The sequence below is a fragment of the Lichenostomus cassidix genome, chromosome 1 (genome assembly GCF_008360975.1).
Source record: "Lichenostomus cassidix isolate B80296 chromosome 1, HeHo_3.0, whole genome shotgun sequence".
NCBI lineage: Eukaryota > Metazoa > Chordata > Aves > Passeriformes > Meliphagidae > Lichenostomus > Lichenostomus cassidix.
This window is the reverse complement of record NC_139479.1, coordinates 92,186,034-92,198,379: the sequence shown is the minus strand read 5'-3', so window position 1 is coordinate 92,198,379 and position 12,346 is coordinate 92,186,034. Positions and strand designations below refer to the sequence as shown.

Sequence of the window (12,346 nt, the reverse complement as noted above, 5' to 3'; positions counted from 1 at the left end):
CCTACCCTGCTTACGTAAGGCTAGGATTTCACTGGTGATTTCAGCCTCAGTGCCACAAGCAATTCAGAATAACCTCCAGTCATTTGTGTTGAAACAAAGGATATGCCACAGGAGACCAAACCCTGGGATTGGGTCTGCCCCACTTCAGAAATAATTGTGAGCTGATGGAATCTGGGGTCTTAATTGTAGATCTGCCCACAAATGGTCTCTGTGTCTCTTCCCCTGGAGGGCACTCACTGCAGTATTGTAACGTTGGTCATCTGCTTTGCCTTGTTGTCAGAAGGGATGGAAATCCCTCACATTCACAGGATCTGATCAGAGGGCTGCTGTGAGTTTATCTTCAGTAAGGCTGCTACAGTTTATAGGAGCAGCAATTCTGTCTGACCCTTAGTCTGCATTCACAGTCTCTTATTCAGCTGGTGCACCAGGGATGCAGGTGGTGAAAGAAGTAACTTCTTTATTGCCAAACAGTGAGGAGGCATGAGTGTCACCTTGATCTTGCTACTCTGTACCACCCCTGTTCAGTCCTGCACTATCCCATGGAACAGCTCCTAACACTCAGCATGGACTTTCAGAGTGCTCCAGGTTTGCAAGCAGTGGCACTGGTGGGTGTTTGGAAGATGCTTCAGCAGTGCAAACAGTTTTGGCACCTGCCTTTAAGCTTATCTTTGGGGTTGAAGGTATGTTTCCACAAAGCCATCCCAGCACTACTGCCAGGCCTTTGTTGGGAGACTTACAGTGTGGCCAAGCATGGTGCCTGTTTGGACTAAACTTGACCTTTTGTCCATGACACAACCTCTCCCAAACACAGCTGAAGCCCACCAGGAAGGCAGGGGGAAGAAATACACAGCACTGCTGCTGAGCAGCAGGCTTTGGTCTCCAGAGACACTAATGCAGCAGTGTTCACTGCACTCAATAAACAGACAGAAAATGAGAAACAAAATGGCTTTTTGTGCCACAAGATAGAAACCTTCTTCATTGCTGAAGGCAAGTGACTATGAGAAAGATGAATGGAGTCACTGATTTTTACATCAGCGAAGAAGGAGAAAATTCCAAACACTCCTAACTGATGTAGCATGCAACTCCTTCTTGGCCTCATTTCTAGCAAAACACATAGACATGGTTCTCCCAAACAGAGGAGTTAAGCCTAACTGCATTTTAAACCATAGCCATGCAGGGCTTCTGAGTCCTGCTGGACTGGAATTTTTCTGTGATAATCTTTTTTTTCATTAAAGAACCCTTTAATTATACAAACCTAAACATAATATATACCACTACCAGGAATTATGGGATTTGTAGATTAAAGTAGTAAGGAAACCTTTGACTGTTTTTAGAGTAGCTAACGTGTGAGGGTCAGGTCTTTGCTGAGTGTGATAGAAGACAGGGTGGGTCTTATTCTAGGAAGCTGAAATCCAGTGAGCTTTGCAAGCAAGCCATTGGGCTGCTGGACAAATTTCCCCCGATCCCTCCTGCTGGAGCTCTTCCACTTTGTATAAATTATTTATTGTTTGCTGGAGTCAGGATGTGGCATTTGGTTTCCCCCATTCCAGATGAGTGCCCTCACCACTGGTCTACAGAGTCAATGTTTTCCTCTGGCCCAATAAATATTTAATGGCTTATGGAAGTGGAACAGCTCCAGCAGGAGAGGAAGAGTAAGAGAGGCGTGTTCATCCACATGGATACCTCCCAACATCGCTCTGTGACCAGCAGGCAAGACCCAAGCCAAGGACCTTTATAGCAAATAAAACCAGCGGGAGGAGACAATAAGAGCACAAAATGGTGGGGTGCCACTTCCTATGCCTCAGTGCAATTTCTGAGCAATTTCAGAGCAGCTCAGGCCTGATGAGTTTATGCCTCATATCAAGGCCTCTTCTTGTGACCACCATTGTCAAAATGATGGTGCTCAACCCAGAATGATGGGCTGCTCCACCTTGGCCAGAAGCTTACAAACTCTGCACGTGGAAGCTGTGAAAACTGTGTTGTCTGTGGAGCTGTGCAGAGCTAGGCTTCACAGCAGACTTTGGCTGCACTTGAGATAGTGGAGGAGCAGCTACTGCTTGGCCCCACAGCTGAGTCAGGGCCAAGGAAAATGTCCTTTGATGAGGTAGAGGAGCCTTGTCATTGCAGACTAGCTCAGCAAAGGGCTGTCTTAGCTCCCTGTAAGGGTACTTTTCCCCACCATAGCGGACAGTACTGAGGAGCTGTTGACAACCCAGACATTCCTGCTGCTCCAGAGAGGTGGTGCATCCTGGCCATGGCACAGCTGGCTGTGCACAGGGCATGGGGCTGCCTGGCTGTGCCCCTAGGTGGTCTCCCCAGCATTTGCAGCTGTCCCCCTGAGTGCCCTCATGTCACGGCCGAATTCATTATCTGCCTGATGGAATTGTTATTGTGAAAAGCCAATTAAACCGAGATGGCTACTGTGGGACAGCTGCATCGGCTCGCTTGGCACAGCAGTTGGAGAGTTCAGAGACTCGATAGTCCCTCTCCAACTGGGAGAAATGGCTCTCAAAACTGGTTAAAAAATAAAATCAAACAGAGCTTGCCAAATTTGAATTAAAATCAGAATTACTGATGCAAGCTGCTACCACCTTCACAGAGAAGACTGGTGCTGGCAGTTAGAGCTCTCATGAGAGGTTTTCCAAGCAGCTCCTTCCTTCCTTCCTGCTGTACAGTTTGGCTCTTTGAAAATGCCTGTGCCAGGCTCAGGGCTGCCCTATTCCTCCTTTCCTCTGGAGCTGACCACTTACTGGGCAAGCGTCACCACACCTCTGGTCACAGAGATTTCTTGGGGCAGAAGGGACAACTACACAGCCCAACCTCTCACCTTAAGTCAAACCAGGAGGATCTGGCCTTTGTATGATCTGGGGGAAGTGTCCAGCTGCCCACCCAGCTTTGCAGGACAGGTGCTGTGACTCTTCATCTTTCCATCCTTGGAAAATCACTTATTAATCGGTCCCAGACAAGGGATTTTAGGAAGAGGGGAGAATTGCTCTGCACCAGCAATGCCACCCTGATGTCTCAAAATAGGGTTTTTTCCTGCAAATGTGGGAAATGTTTAAAATACCTCTTCCAGTGTCCGGGCTCTCGAACCTCGTCCTGATGAAATGAGAAGCAAAGGCTCCCAGGAGCTTTCCTGGGTACAGCATGAAGCCTGAACTGCCTTCTAGAGAGCAGTGCCTGTGTTTCAGTGCTCATCCTGCACAAAACACGTTGGGATTCTGTGGGTGTGCACCAGCCATGCGTTTGAGAAATACTAGTCATTTCTTTGATGCAAAGAGCTGGTGGTGTTGATGTTGCAGCTGCTGGGGACAGTTATCAAGGAGATGGCTCTGGAAGGCCTGACAACAGGCATTTAATTAATTTTAGCATCCAATTTGCAGAGCCTTGGTGTATGATGATGGACGGAAACAAACTAATGATCTCTAAATGAAATTTCTCCTTCATTTAAACTCGAAATGGGAGGATGGCAAAGGGAAGAAAAAGAGACATTTTATATCCTCTCCTTGATTGTAATTCCCTGCCTTCAGCTAGATCAATATCATTTCTGCTGGAGATGGAGGCTGCCTCTGGTTTCCATGGCAATGTGGTTGTTGGAGGCTTGCAGGCTCCATGAATCCCCAATTTATCAGTCTTCTAGGCTTTAATAATGGAGACCAGCAGTCAGGCAGCTTATGAATGGCACATGTCTTTTGGGCTGGGGGAAGGGAGGAGGGAGCATGGTTTGTAGTAAGGGCTGCAGCAATTTGTTTTCCTGCCACTGACAGCTGAAGGGGGAGGAGTACGAGGGGAGGAGCAGCACATTAATTCTGGATGCACTGAAGGAATTTCTAGACCATTTTGCCGCAATTACAGAAGATTTCCTCCTTTAGTTTCTTTTCCCTAGCCAGTTTTGCCAGGGAAGGGGAGGAGAACAGCTTCACAGCCAGTCCTGTATGAGGAGGTGGGAGCTGTAGATGGAGAGCCCAAAGGCTCTACCACTCGGCACGTTTCCTTCCTCTTCTTAACCTTCTTTATTTCAGGATCAGCAGAGCGTGAATGCCAGCAGTCTGCCCACAGTTTCAGGTTCATTTTTATCCCCCTACTGATCCTACCACAACTGCCAGGCTGCTCAGCAGAGCTGTGAGATGGGCAGACCTCTGAGGACCTGATCTGTCTGTCAAACTTCTGTCACTTGCTTTGCTATTCTCTGTGCATCTGCTTGGCCTCTCCAAATTCAAACCTCCATCCCCAAAGTGCTGTAGGCTTCATTCACTGAATTAATTACTTTGCTAGGAATGTCCTGGCTGTGGAACAATCACTATCTGTCACTTCAATAAGGTTCAGTTGGCCTGTATCTATTCAGGGTATTTCCATTTCTTCTTATCTTTCCTCTGATTTCTCCCCTATAATCTCACAGGGCAGTTGCTCTAAAGAAACTAAAGATAAATGGATGTGTCTCAGAAAGACCTTGTTCTTCTGTCCCCCCATGCCCTCTAGTCCTAAACCATCCTCCTGAACTTAAACCAGCAAGGGAGAAAAGATGGTGACACAAAAGAATGCTGTTGCATGACATGGAGACATCCTGTTTTCCAACACGTATGCCAAGAGCAGCTGTCAACTGTTACATTCCGCAGCCAGAAGGAAGTTAAAGCCCCTATATTTGAGCTGTTTGAATCATAAGGTATTTAAGGAATTGAAGAGTACCCTTTGTGGTACCTATGTGAAACCAACAAGGGCAGGGGAGAAGAAGAGTAAAGAACAACTTACAGGTAATTTTTTCTAAGGTTTTCCTCAGGTGAAGTAATGAACACAGGAGATAAAAGGGCTGGTAGCTTGGAACCCCTCCTGGAGGGAGCCCTTCTGGTTCATCAGGATGGCTGAGCACCTGACTGTTCACCAGATCAACTCTGATCCCAGCTGATGGCTGGGGAGACCCTGCACAAGTCACTTCCCATTTGTCCCCTTCAGATTCTCTGGCTGTGGAGACCGTGGAACCTTGGTGGAAGTCTGTTGAGGTCACAGCACCTTCTAGGTCACAGCACCTTTGATGCTGTTCGGTAGGAGGCCACTCAGTGCCAGTGTAAAATATCTGCCTCCAAGACACTCTCATCCCAAAAAAGCTCTTTTACCTTGCCTTTGGCCGCTGTACTACACAGTCTCCCACCTGCCCACTGCTTTCTGGTGTGACACACCATCCCCACAGAAGCACAGTGACAGAACACACTGCTGCCAGGTGGGACCACCCTGTCTTGCCTTTGTTTGTAGCTGTGACAGTGGCCAAGGGACTGGCATTGTTAAAGGAGATCTTGCTGTCTGAAAAGCTAACCTCTCTGGTAGGCTTCCTGCAGTTCTAGCTGGATTGAAATTGCCCAGTTATGGGTACAGTACACAGGAAGTTTGGGACAAAAGTGCTGGTAATAGGCAGCCATAAATGAACAGTCAGCAGTAGACATGTAGTTTTTCTCAGCCTCCATATCTGGCTGGATCCATAGATGTGGGAAAGAAACAGTAGTGGAAGAAAGAAGGAGAGCTGCTTCTTTGACGTTCTCTAGGATGGAAGAATATTTGCAATCGTAGCTGTAACAGGGTTAACACCTCACATTCACAAGGAACATCCTCCCTTTTCTTTCCCCAGCCTCTTCCTCCATCACTCCCATTTCTCTGGGGACCTCAGTGCTCCCTCCCGTCAGCCAAAGTTGGGAAGTTTCCGTGGCAACCCGGCAGCTGATGTCTAGACACTGTGAAAGATGCTTTGCAATGGAGCTGTGAGCCTCACTCCCTCGACAGCCCCTCCCCACTGCTGAACACCCTGAGCATCTCTCCCACCATTCCCTCCCTTTCCATCTACTGCACACATGGATGCCAATGCAGGCTTGGATGTCCATGGTGGTGCTGGAGGAAGAAAGGCATGGAGTGGGATGAGGAGTGGAAAGCCCTTAGCCACTGACTCGTCAGCCTGACAAAGCACAAAGGCAGCTGGGGCGACACAACTGGGTCTGCCTGTCCTCTGAGGATTTAGCAGGATCAGAAAAAGAGGCAGCTGTCCAAGCTTGGACTGAAATTGCCAGCCATGGGACTTGCAGTTGAGCCATTCTTACATGGTTCTGGAAAAAGATAGGGTGGTACAGGAAGAGGAGTCCCAAGCTACCATGTATTGGGGCCATATTAACCTTTTTGGTTCAGCCTTAACAGGCTGCTTTGCCTGCTTCTTTCCAGTAATCACTGGGCAACTTCCCTGGACCTCCTGCCTGCTACTTTCACTGGGGACATTCCTCCCCACTGCCTTGTTGCAGAGTTTGCCAAGGGTTTGCAGCTCTCCCAGGTGCCATGTGCTCACCAGGAATCAGTACCACTCTGTCCGTACAGAGTGAGGGATTCACCAGGAATTTGGGAGAAATCACACAAGTCAATACCCTGGACCAGACACAGCCACTCACCTGAAATACCCAATTCCTTCATTTCTCAGTGTTTAGCTGGGGCAGGGAAAGTCTACCAATTTTCAGAAGCAGCAAGTTGGGAGGGTGGAGGATTTTTATCTCTGAATATGATGCATCATAGGGCTGACTGCAATGGGCTAACATGGATCAGAGAGAGAACTGTGTAAGCAACAGCTCTGAACCTGAAGTGTGTCTTATTTCAGCAGTCTCAGACCTACCATCATCTGCCTGGAATAGACTTCTGGCTGGCTAGAAGGACAGATGGATCGAGACAGATGAATCAAGCTGTGAAGCCTGGATCCAAATCTGGATACAAATGTCATTAAAACTAGGAGATGCTCAGGGCAGGGATTTTAAATGAGGCTCTCCTGTGTTCCTTACCCTCAAAAAAAAAAAAAAAGAGTTTCTAAGTACAATCATCTCTGGGTCATATGAGATCTGCTTACAACAGGGTAGGAAAGCCCATATTATTTGGGAGCAGAGTAATGGCCAGATGAAGAACAGGTTTTCAGTTCCATCTCTGCCCAAGCTGTAGCTGGCAAAGGACAGAAAAAGAAGGAAGCATGACAAATGCTAGAGAGAGCAGCGTCTGAGTAGATCTGGGCAGTACTTCAGCATGAATGCACAGGAGAGTTCTAGCTGCACAACCAATATCAGCAATAATTATGCAAATAGTGAGAAAGCAGCAAAAGCAAAATCTCCGCATCTGTATTAGAATCCCAGAATGTTGTGCAATTTCTCTTCTCTTGGCATTGGCTGTGGTAATTTAAAGATCTGCAGTGGAACAGAGACAAAAAGGAAAACAAAACCCAAGCCACCAGCCACAAAAGAAATGATCATCAGAGAGGTTGCTGCTACTGTGGTCATAAGCTGATGTCTGCTCTGATTTAATTAATCTTGGCAAGTCAGACGGGAGCTGGGCAGGTCCCAAGAGACAGTGTTTTACCCGGAAATCCACTCAACCTAATTTCACTAATGTAGGGCAGTGGAGAGACTTGGAGAGGAGCCTGCACGCTCAGCCATTAGAGCACAGCGTCGGCAGAGGCAGCTGGAAGCACCACCATCCAGCAGGACTGCTGTTATTGCGTGCCTGCTTCAGCTTCACAGCAACCCGAGCTGCATATGTTCCAGGCGTTTGCTCCCCAGCAGGGCTCACAGACATGAGTCTCACCCTTTCCAGGAAATAAATGGAGTGCTGAGGAGCAGGAGCTCTCTGAGACCCTATTGCAGCAGGGCTCTATACCTCACTCCCATATTGTCACTCTTCCATGGGTAAGGCTGTTCCCTGGCAGGTGCCAGTTGGAGCTGTAGGTATGAAGTATCCTTGTGAGGCTCTTCAGCTGGGAAGCAAACACACATCAGCCTCTCCCACCATGCAGCTCTACCCCTTAAGCAACTCTGCAGTCACGGCTTGAGGTTTGTCCAAGGCTGCCCAAAAGGTTTCTCAACTCAACTGCACCCTCCAGAGTGCTAAACGGAAGTGAGAACACTGGCAGCTCAGCTCACAGATGCCTGTCTCTTTGGCAGAATTATCCTATGCTATAAGATGATCTGGACTGCAGCACAGATTTCCAAAGACTGAAACAAAACAGCAAACTAGAATCTCAAAGCTGTGTCTAGAGGCGTGGGACCACAAGACTGGTGTAACCATGAGCAGTGCAAGTGATGACTGGTGTGCATTAAAATAACTGGTGGTGATTGCAAGCACAAACTAGGTGGGTTTTGTTGTTGGATTGGGGTAGGTTTTTCAGCTTTCTGACCTAGCCATTCTTGCATTTTCTGTCAGGACTGAATTTGGTTTTGGCCCATCTTCAAGTTTTTTTTGCTTTATATTACAGCTCTGCCTGCCCTCCTGTTCTCTTTCCTCCACTCTCATTTTGTGAGGTTGGGTCTTTCTTTTTGCTGTGTAGCTGGAGTGCTCTAGAGAAAATGTGGATGTCTCCACCTTGGCTTGCTGGACGTTAGGTGTTCCCAGGCTGCAACTTGTCCTAAAGTAGGCATCTAAATAAGGCAGGTTAATAGAGTCTTGGAAATGTTGTATTTATTTCCACTAATTCGAAAGAAAGGAGAGCTTAAGAAGATGAGCTGCAGATGTCTCTCTGTAGATGTCTGGGGTTAGGTGAGATGTCCATCCACTTCGATTTCAGCTTCCTCATTTCATGATGTCACCATGTGCACATCAATGATGACCCAGTCCAGGCCCACCTGAAAAAAATGCCTCCTGCTTGTTCTGTCCCTTGCAGGTGGACACAAGAGATATCACAGTGCTGGTGTGTTCAGAAGGGAGGCAGCTTTAGACAGGTGGAAGTTTGACTACCCATGATGAAATGCTCTTGTTCCTCAAGCAGAGGATGGCCTGAATTCTCAACTGGTGTTTTTTCACCTTGGCAACAAAGTGCAAACTGAATGTAAAATGCCAAAGTTGTGCAGCACTGTCTGTATAATGGTATCTGTCCACTACAAACCCACAGGTACCATAGCCCAGAGTTCAAATGTCCCACAGTGGAAAATCAAGACTAGTATTGGCTAAAAAGCAATGTAAGATATATCTCTCTGATATATGGAATCCCCAGGATAGCTATTTACTAACCTCCATGGGGATGCCTTGCCCTCCTTTGCTGGGACACTGAAAACAAGGCTGGATAAAGCCCACAAAACATACTGCAGAAATAGCCTGCATCAAACTAACTGGTGAGTCAGATAAACTGTCTCACCTCTCCTTGTGAATCAGAAACTGCTGTTAACTGGCCCTGATGTCACTGGGGTTGTGATGCATAGCTCCCATTGCACAGAGCGAATCCTCTTCTTTTTACTGCTGTGGTTAACAGTGCCACAGCTTGAAATTTCTTTTTTGTGCTGATTTTTTTTTTCCTTTGTGATATTGCTTCTTGCTTAAGTTCATTACTACATAATAACACCAGGTTGCTTCTTTTCCCTGATCTGAAAGATCAATGAAACACTGCTAAAGCTGGTAGGAAATAAGACACAGCTTAGCAGGGTGTAGCAGTACACAAAGAATTTCCCCTTATTGCTTCAATATCATGCAAGAGAAAAGAGGGAGAGTGATTCACTGAACTTTGTGATAATTCCTATTTAGAAAGCTAGACTTCTTGTTTATGCTTGGGATATGCACAGGCCAGCATTTGGGTTGTATAATTCCTCTGTTTACTTGAATGTGTGATGAAGTGACCTTAAATCATTCCTGCTGCTCCATGACCCCAGTTAGTCCAGCCTGTTTCATCCATGCCAGAAATCAGTGCAGTCTCTGGGCTGCTTCAGCAGAGTCATCAGCCTGCCACTGTCGGTTCCCCAGAGAGCAGTAATGGGGACAGCGAGGCACCTCTGTGCAGTTCCTCTGGCAGGCAGGGATCTCTTGGCGCCATGGGCACTCCCTGGAAGTTAGATTTGCCACTGTGGTGAGCTAACAGGGAATTAAATATGGCAGAAAATTGTGTCTGTCTGTCCCTCTGCTTGCTGTGTTACAGACCTGTCTGTTGTGCTGTCCTGAGGGGGCTGTGGGACTGCTAGCTAAAACCTGTGCATATTTTTGGTAGGAAGACACAAAAAGTTTTAAACACAATAAAAAACAGTGTCAGGACTTGTGCTCCTGAAGCCACATTACATGTCTTTGTTGCTGTTTCACTCATCTTCCATTTACGTGAGGAGAAAAACCCAGAAATTCTGCCTTACTAGGAACTGTCAGAGCCTTGTAAGAGATCAGATTTTGCTGCTGGCTAGCTAACAATAGTCTTTTCACTCAAATTTAGGGGGAGATGGTTATGCATTGGGATTCTACTCTCAGCTTTGTAATTCAACATGTCTCCTGCTATGAATGCCTTGAACAGCAGCATTAAAGGGACTCCCCTCCCTCTCAGTGATCAAGTCATTGAGGAAAATTTAAAAAGTAGGCCAAGCTTTGCCTCCCAATGATACTTGTTGTGATCCTATTTTAATCAGTAGCCTATTTTGTCTCTGGTCTGTGGTGGTAGCTGTACCAGATATAGATGGAGTCCTTGAATAGCATCCTGCTTAGCTGTTCAGTATCAAGGGAAGGAAAGTCCACAGATGTTTTTGCTGACAGGGGGTTTGCAGATGCAGTGGCTGAGGCCATGGGGATGTTCCCACAGAAATTCTTCCTTTTGGCGAATCAGCAGTCAGAATTTACTAAGATAGAAAGTATTTGAAGGTCCAGAAGCAGAGCCGTTACTGAAGATGATTCAGAATGGGAAGTTGCACACATGTTAAAGGTGATTCATAGGGAAGTGGTGCCTAGGAACATATTAAAACCTAGGCTAAAGAGCTGAGGGGAGAGAGAAGCAGAAATGTAGCACCTACTGCCAGTATTGGAAGCAAATACAAGTCTGCCATCTGATGGCATCAAATGGACCAGGCCCAAATGCATGAATGGTGTCAGTAAGGAAAGTTTCACATCTCAATTAGCATTCTCACCAAACATGGGTATGAGGATGCTGATTTGCACAAACTGAACATTGGCAAGTGAACATCCACATTGTTAGGCTGACAGCATAGGCCCTGGTGTGATTTTTGTGTACACCAAGCAGCTTTGCTTCAGAGAGGTCCCAGACACAGCTACCCTCTTCTGGAGAATAAGAGTTCATCCATATGGGCATAAGCTGTGTGGTGCCAGCTGGCCTCAGGGCCAGGGAGCAGTCCCTGGCCCATTTTATTTACTGGTACAGTGTACCTTGATAGGCCATCAGAGAAGGCAGGAACTGTGCAGGAACCCCACAGTGCTCTCTGAATGAACCCTGTAGGAACAGTGATGCTACAGAGGTATATCGAGTGCCATCATTGATGTATGTGTCATACTAATGACATGTGGTCTGTCCCACACCACCTCTTTTCCTTTCCCTGTTCTTTATATCCCAGGTGTTTCTTTTCCCTGTTCTTTATCCCAAGGCTGGATTGCTGCTGCTTGCCTGACCTCTCCATGGGCTGTGTATGTGTGGGAGTGGGAGCCAGTGAGGAAAAGGGAGAGATGGCAATGGAGCACACCAGTCACTACAGTGCACTAAGACCATTTTGCATTATTCTGTCCTACAGACCTGCATCCCTGGGTCAGCCACCACCTTGCCCTGCAAAAAGCAACCCATACAGTGCATGGACTGTTTCTGAAAGAGGCTGGGAACATGTTAGTGTACCCTGATGAGAGCTCGTCAGGAGAAATTCAGAGACAATTAAATCTGTCCTGCTGCAATGAAGGAGGCATGGTCTAGATGAACCCAGCAATGACATCACTCCAGCTTGAGGGACATTCCTTCAATTTGCCTTGTTCCTCCTGTCTGCCTCTGCTTTTCCCTGGATTCTGATCCTCTGTCTAGTTCACTGTGGGATAGCTCCTAGGATTTGTTTTAACTTCTCATGTGAATAGTGTGCAGAACATGGTGTCTGACTGACAGGCAGACTCAGCCTCCAGTTATACTCACTGCTTCCCCCCAGGGCACATTTGCTTTTGAGAGACCAGAAAACTGGAGAGATGTGGCAACCTCTGGATAAAGGCTCACATTCTTGAAGGCTAGAGACACTTCTCTAGATCTCTGTTCAGTGTGAGAGAAATCTGCATTACAGGTTATAAATTTTTTCCCTCTGGCTCTTGCAGGCTCCAAGAGTGTATAGAGTTTTTCCTTTGTGCCCTCTTTAAGTCTCGGCAGGGAGGATCCATCGCTGTAATTGGGAGACAAGGATTCAGCAGTGGCTGACACAGTCAGTGGGTTCTGTAAAAGGGTGATCTAGCTGATAAGCCAAGAGTCTAATCAGTGCCCCTAATGAAATGAACAGTGGTTGTCTGGCACATCAGCAGTGAGCAAGGCAGCTCCTTCCTGTGGCACATGCTTTCTGGCCGAAGGTGTTCTGTGAAAGATACACACTTTCCTACTGGGCTGAACACTGGCATGTTCTTTCCATGC

At 47.0% G+C, this 12,346-nt stretch overlaps 1 protein-coding gene across 1 annotated transcript in view; it reads left to right on the top strand.

Annotated features, from left to right (window-relative positions):
• Positions 1–12,346, top strand: part of GAP43 (growth associated protein 43) — a 58,236-nt gene that overhangs the window by 39,787 nt on the left and 6,103 nt on the right. The window lies entirely within an intron of this gene.